The sequence below is a fragment of the Chenopodium quinoa genome, unplaced genomic scaffold, assembly GCF_001683475.1.
Source record: "Chenopodium quinoa cultivar QQ74 unplaced genomic scaffold, ASM168347v1, whole genome shotgun sequence".
NCBI lineage: Eukaryota > Viridiplantae > Streptophyta > Magnoliopsida > Caryophyllales > Amaranthaceae > Chenopodium > Chenopodium quinoa.
Window position 1 is genome coordinate 14,190,571 of NW_018742204.1, and position 7,294 is coordinate 14,197,864.

Here is a 7,294-nt window from a genome sequence, read left to right on the forward strand (position 1 = left end):
ACTGGCTCAAAATCACAATACCAACTGCACGGAAAGAGGATATTATTGCTTATGTTGGGTGCAGCGTTTGTGGTAACACTGTGACAATGTTGACGCAACTAAATTTTACTATGATAAGTGCAATGATACTTGCACTACAGAAAAGAGGTAGAATATCCTTTCACTAACATCATGAGTTGTATCCTGTTCAACTTCTAACTATACCTGACCTCTTACAGGGTCAGTATCACCTTCTATGCAACCGATGATACTGCAACTATTCGGTTGACTGCATATGGGAAGCAGTGTGAAAAGTTACTAGGCCTGAAAGAAGCAGAACTAATTGAAAAGAAGGTAAAAGCATTCAATATGTTGCTCTAAGTTAATTATTTATTGTCTACACTTTAAAGTAAACCAGACCACACCTTAAACAACTCTTTTCCTTTGTTATGCAAATATCAAGCTGGGATGGCTTTGACGAATTAGCTGCTGCACTTAAAGGAAAACCAGTGCAAGTTGAAGTTGGGCCAACAGGTGCAATCAAGAGGGTTGGCTACCTCAAGTGGGTTATCAAATCATTTGTTATGGAAGAACCCATGAATGTCAAATCAGTTGGTGCAAAAGAAGCTAAAGATGCCAAATCAGCTGCCGCAAAGGAAGTCATGCCTGCCAAAACAGCTGCTCCAAAAGAAGTCAAGAAAGCCAAATCAGTTGCTCCAAAAGAAGTCATGAATGCCAAGAACGAAGGCTTCTTGTAAGAACACGTTATATTGAACAAGAGTAGCTTGTCATTTTGAACGTGTTCTTGCTGGACACCTTTTAAAACAATTGTAAGTTCCTTTTGCACAAGTCACTGGTGATGATTTTGTACTCCTTAAATGCTCTGCCATGTGAACTTTTATATAATTTGTGTACTTAAGTAGCAACTAATGTATGGTTATCATGCCTAGCTTCAAAACTAATATCTTATGGCTGCACTTTTGTTATGCAAACATGATGACCAACTAATCTCATGTCAAGCATTTATTTATTTTATGTTCTGTATTCCTTAGTGATGGCTTATTTGGTATTGAGATGACCTTAAAATAGGCCAACCATGTTCTAATTAAGATATTCAGGAAATGCTGAATGATACCATGGTTTTAAATTAATTCATCAATTTTTTTCCAGGTTAGGAATCAATTTGCATAGCAAATCTAATTACATTTTGCTTCAAGTATTGTTGGTTTATGTGATGCTTTCTGATTACATTATTGGCCTTATTTTTGTTTCTTAGGATGCATTTTAGTGCTCCACAAATTTAGTGCTCCTTAGGATGCATTTTATTTCCCTTAGAAAAATTAATGAAACATTTAGAACCCTTTGTCTTTTTCAATTTCGACCATATAAGTGTTACAAATTCCACAAAAATATATCACTCAGACTTGATTGCCCAAATTTTGTATAGTTATTTAGCTAATGTTACACAACATATTTCTTTGTTAAATTGCACATTATACATTAAATTTCACCCAACATATATCATGCAGATCAACTCAAAATTGCAGCAAAAATATTTCAAGCAAAAATTTTTAATGCTCCGTTTGATCATTAAAAGTACTTGCAAAAATTTTTAATGCTTAGTGGTACGTGAAGGTTTTTTCACTCGAGCAATGATTGCAAGTTTTGCAACATAATCAGGCTAATTGGGCTTCTAATAGGAACACACTCCCCTAAGATAAGCTATGCTTATCCTTTTGCATGTGTTCCTATTCGACACCTTTTCACAATGCAAGATTACTTAGCCCATTTGATTTCCCTTGCCTGATCCGCTCTTAGTGCACACTATAGTTATGCCAGCCATACATGTTAATTTCCCTGTCTTTTGAAAACTTTGACTTACTGTCGCAATCTGCGCCTTATTCCTGTAACTTTTGCTAGAACTGATTTGCTATGGCTATGTGTGCTTTTGATGTATTTAGTTTAACACTTGTGCTCCAGGCTTAAATTAATGCACTTAACTATTGACCTGCATATCTATACCTGCTACTTTTGCTTAATTCAATGCTATTAACATGTTGTTTCACATGCCTAATGAAGTGATAACTTTTTTCAAATCACAAGACTCTGATAGCCTCATGATATCACAAAGTTTCAGAAACTCAAAGAGTGATCCTTGCATTCATTCAATCTTTCAGTTTGCAACACAATACTTAATCTTTGTGAACATCGGTCATTTTGAAAATCGTTTCCAATTCTTCCAACTATTATGCTCAAAATCATTCAAGGTCATTTCAGAAATCGGTCAAATTACAAAACACTGTCAAAGAAACCATAACCCACAAAGCTAAGCTAACTAAATATATTGGTAACATTGTTATTCTTTAAATCAAAGCTACTAATACTACACATCCTCCCGATAAAGTTAGACATATAATGAATATAATCGCTACTGAACAACCAATCCATATAATCTTCACCTTTTAAACACCTTTCCTCCTTAATCAAAGAAATACATGAGCTATGCAGCTTAACTCTCTATTGTCCTGATCCTTCTTCCCTTTCAAAACCTAGAAGGCTAGAAGGATCTGTATCTGTAACAACCTTAACTAGCTCAAATGAAGTCTTAACAGTCCTGTAAGCCAAACATACTTATAGTTCATGATTTTAATGGCAACTAATGAAGGATCTAATTTTTGGACAATTAACTGTATTTTGCTTCCCATGTGCATTCCAAACCAGAAGTAACAAGAAAATGCTAGCCCAACTACAATTGAGTTCAAAAACTATCAATTAAACCAACAACTAATTAACCAACATTCACTCCATACGAAATACCTCTGATTATATATAGCTGAATAAATAAAAATTTAGACAAACATATTTATAAAACCTTCAATATTAAATATTCCAAACATAATATATATATAAAATAAGAATATCAGAGTCATTACACCTACATAATATATATAAAGGCCAGTATTTCCAACAACAAAATTACATTAAACCATTTAGACAGCTAGCTGGCCCTAGAATGACTATCTACTTAACCAAAATCTATACTGCATAAACTACTTGCTTAGCTTAATCAGAATCAAACCCAAAAGCTTCAGAATCATCACCAGACACTTCAGGTGAATGATGATGGTATGGGTAGCCAATGTCTTCTTCAGATTCTCCATCATACCACGAATCATATTCTGCCTGCAACCCATCTTCCTCCTCTTCGTTTTCTTCTTCTTCCTCTGAGCCCCTCTCCTGATTAATTTGTGGTTGTTGTTGCTCTTGCTGCACCACACCAACGTTTACCTCACCGATTGCAGACTGCTCCTGCACTCCTTCAGCATGAACAACAACGGTTGAAGAGATTACCTGTTTCACAACAAGCTCTTCATCACTGATTTCCATGTCCGCTTCCCCTCCCTCGACACCAACACCTAAAACCTCATTACCCTTGCTACACTAACCCCTGCTTTTGGATGATTCCCCTTTGAAACCCACAAAGCTCCTCTTTCTGACAGGTTCTTCGTCGTTGTCGCTATCGCTGTCAACCTGAATCGGAGAAGCAAAGTTACTACCAATTCTAATCCCCTTATTCTTGTTCTTATCCTCAGCAACTGGGATCGAAGGAGCAGAGCTGCTGCCAATTTTAAGCCCCTTATTCTTCTCCTTTTCCCGAGCAACCTCAACGCACTTTGCAAGTTGTTCATCGATATCTTGCATTTCCTTCACCAGCTCTGTTAATTTTTGGGTTGCATTAAGAGAGCCTCATCCGCTGCGTAATATCGACCCCAAACGTTTTCTTTCCTTCTTTATAAGAATTTACGATACTATTCTGTAAATGGAGTGTCTTCATCGCTTTCAGCCATGAAAGAGCTTAGTTTCGAAGTTTAATGGAAGATTAGAAATGCCGAATACGAAAAGCTCTTTCAATTTGCATCAAAATAAAAGAGAGGGTTTTGGAGATGTGTGACTGATCACTCTCCCTTTTTAATACACCCCAAGCCGTCACTTGGAGTCTTTTCGAATGTCTTCATAACATGCAGAAGAAGAAAGGTCGCCTTGTTTCAGAAAATGCACAATGACCGAGGAAACGCTACAGTTTTAAAACTAATACTCTATAATTTTTTTTGAGCAATAAGCTTGTTATATATAACTACTACTAAGAGTATCCAAAAATAGAAAGCAAGTTTCTTTCACATTTGTTTAATACCAAACCAACTTACACACTCATATAACAAATTTTTCCCGGAATTTTTGTTTAATACAAAACGTTTACTACATTATAAAAGGATTGTTTTAATTTCAACCCAATTAACCTCATACATTAAAACGATAGTTTTTAGCTTATACCCAATTAACAAAATAGTGCCGAGCAAAAACTTAGACGAGTGTAAATTAAATACGCGTCGTTCCATTTTAAAAAATTAGATGAGTACTAAAACTCACATGTAGTAAATTATTAAAATATAAATTTTAATTTTGAAAGTGTCATTTCTTATTTATATTTTACTCAAATGTTACCCTTCAAGCCTTTTTCTACCAAGGTTTATTGACATCACCTACATTTCATTATTGATTGGCCTATTTAAGTTGTTTTATTTCTTAGTTATTGAATTAAGCCCACAAAGCCAAGCTCTTGCAACCTTGCCCCTATAAAAGACAAAATTAGCTACCTTTTCATAATATAAGCCCATTGTATAGATTTAAAGCTAGACTATGGTACGCCCAATTTAACTTATCATTCTATAATTGAGTCATGCAATCACATTTTCTTAATTTGATACAACATTATAAAGTATTACTACATAGATAACAAAAACATTACTAATCTATAAACATCGATACCATTGTATTTATAGATAAAACAAATGCTTCAACAAATTAATTATGCATTTACATTAAACACTAAACGGAATCCTGCTGATTCGCCAAACAGAGCATTAAAAATGGCAATAATGTGATGAAAATTTGCAAGGCCTCCTTACGAGGCAGATTTACTACGACAATAAAATCAAAATGATGTTACATTAATATTAAATATAATAATATATTTATTTTATTATAAATTGAATATCAAGGCTTTCTCAGAGGATCAGAAAATAGATCTGATTCATTTACTCAACGATAGTTTTTCAGTGAATTCAATAACCAACAACATTGAATTTGGACCTCCCACATTTTACATGGATTATTGTTTATGATTTTTATATACCAAATCCTATTAATTAACATAGTCATTGTTTGATATATCTATCACCCTTACATCTTAAATGCATTCCAATAATAAATTTACACATTTAGCTTGTTGATGCTAAATAAAAATATCGTTCTATAATGTTGTCATTTTATTCGACTTGTTGATTTATATTTGATTTATTTATCCCGATAACCAAAGTGCTGCGCGCGCACCACAACTAGTATGATAAAGGACAGAAAGGTATGATAAAGATCCGGAAGAGAGATTTGTATGGTGTAATGGTGCCCCACTTCATGAAGTATGCAGCCTCACTTGGGTACCACTTGGCTCCCTAAATGCTCATCTTTTTTTTTCATCTTAATTAGACGGTGATTACTCATTTATGATCTTTTAATTGTCTTCTAATTGCTCCTTAAATTTTCTTACTCGTGGATATAAAACGAGAAAAGCTTATTGGAGAAAGGGCGAGATCGAGGAAATACAATTGGCACATTTGTTTACTCCCTCTATTTTGTATTTGTTGACACATTTTACTGAATGTAAAATATTGGGTGCGTCCACTCATACCCAACACTTCGTGCGTCCCGTACTATTTTGCCTTCTCCATCTCTCTCCTCTACTCATCATATTTCTAGATCTAAATTAAAGAGAAATTCACATCAATTGCAAAAACAATTATAATTAATCCAAAGGCGGTGAACTTTTCAGAAAAATCAGGAAATAAAAATATTTCAATTGAATCCAAAATTTAATTCATTACATTTGTTTAGAAGGACCAGCTTCAATGTCGATCGCGATCGTAGGAAGAATGGGAGATGGCGCAAGTGTTACTCTAATTAAGAAATAAAACATAAATTACTTATATCATGATGCGTGAACCAAACTGATAGTATCCGTGTCGTGGAGAATCACTGACCTAAAAGACGATTTTGTGCTACCTACAAGTGTAGTAGATTAGAAGCGGTCGCCCTCCATGATATACTTGCCCAGAATACAGAAGAACAGAAATCATGGTTAGATGATTTTTAGAGAAGAGAGAAGATTGGAATTGTTGTGTATTTTGGCTGATGAAAAACCGAGTATATATAGCCAGCAAATGGAAAACGGCCAGCATAAAACGAGGGAAGAACCTAGCAAAAAAATTGTCCAAATGAACTCGGTTAGTCAAGAAACAGTCAGCTATAATCAAAGGATTAATGGCTAATTAAATTCTGTAACTGTAAAATAATCCCAACAGTCAAAAAGGAATATTATGTCAACAACGAAATTAAATAAAATTTCTCAGCTCTAAAACAGTAAGAGGGACCCACGCCCGCGCATCGCATTCCCCAAGACTAGGGATGGAAATGGATCGGGTTTGGATCGAGTGGAGCGCCACCCGCATCCATCTGTTTCACCCGATCCATCCGTTACCCGCATAATACATCACTCGAAATCCATCCATCCATCATCCGCGGGTGAAACAGATGGGCCGGGTGGTAAACGGGTGGGTGAATAAAAATTATTTTTTGATAAAAAAAAACTTGAGAAAACTATTTTGACCCTTTAATATTAAAATAGTTATTGTAAAATAATTGTGATATGTCAAATATTAACATAAAAAATAAAATATAATCGTACCATACAACTTCTAATATGCAAATATTATATATGTATAAGATATTTATATGTATTTTTTAAAAATAAGAATATTTATTATACTAAACGGATGGATGGATGGGTGACGGATGGGATTAACCACCACCCGAATCCGACCCGATCCATCACCCGATTCACCCGTCACCCGCCTCTCATCCATTTAAACCGGGTTTTTCACCGTTTAATAAAGCGGATGGACCGGGTGGTCGTATCATCCGTTGGGTATTTCCATCCTTACCCAATACTCGAGGCCTGTGCCTAACCCGACCCAGTCCGACTCGGCTCGCGTGCGTGTGTGTGGTATAACACCCACCTCCCACTCACTCAACTAAGTAGTGCTAAAGCACTATGATATAAAAACAAGGCAAAACACTCTTCCCTAACCAATGTGGGACTTTTTCCTTTCATTTATTTATTTTTCTCTCTCTCTTTGTTTTTCCCAACTCTCTTGTTTTATATCAAGAACTTCCAACATCAATATTTTGAGAGGAGCATCAT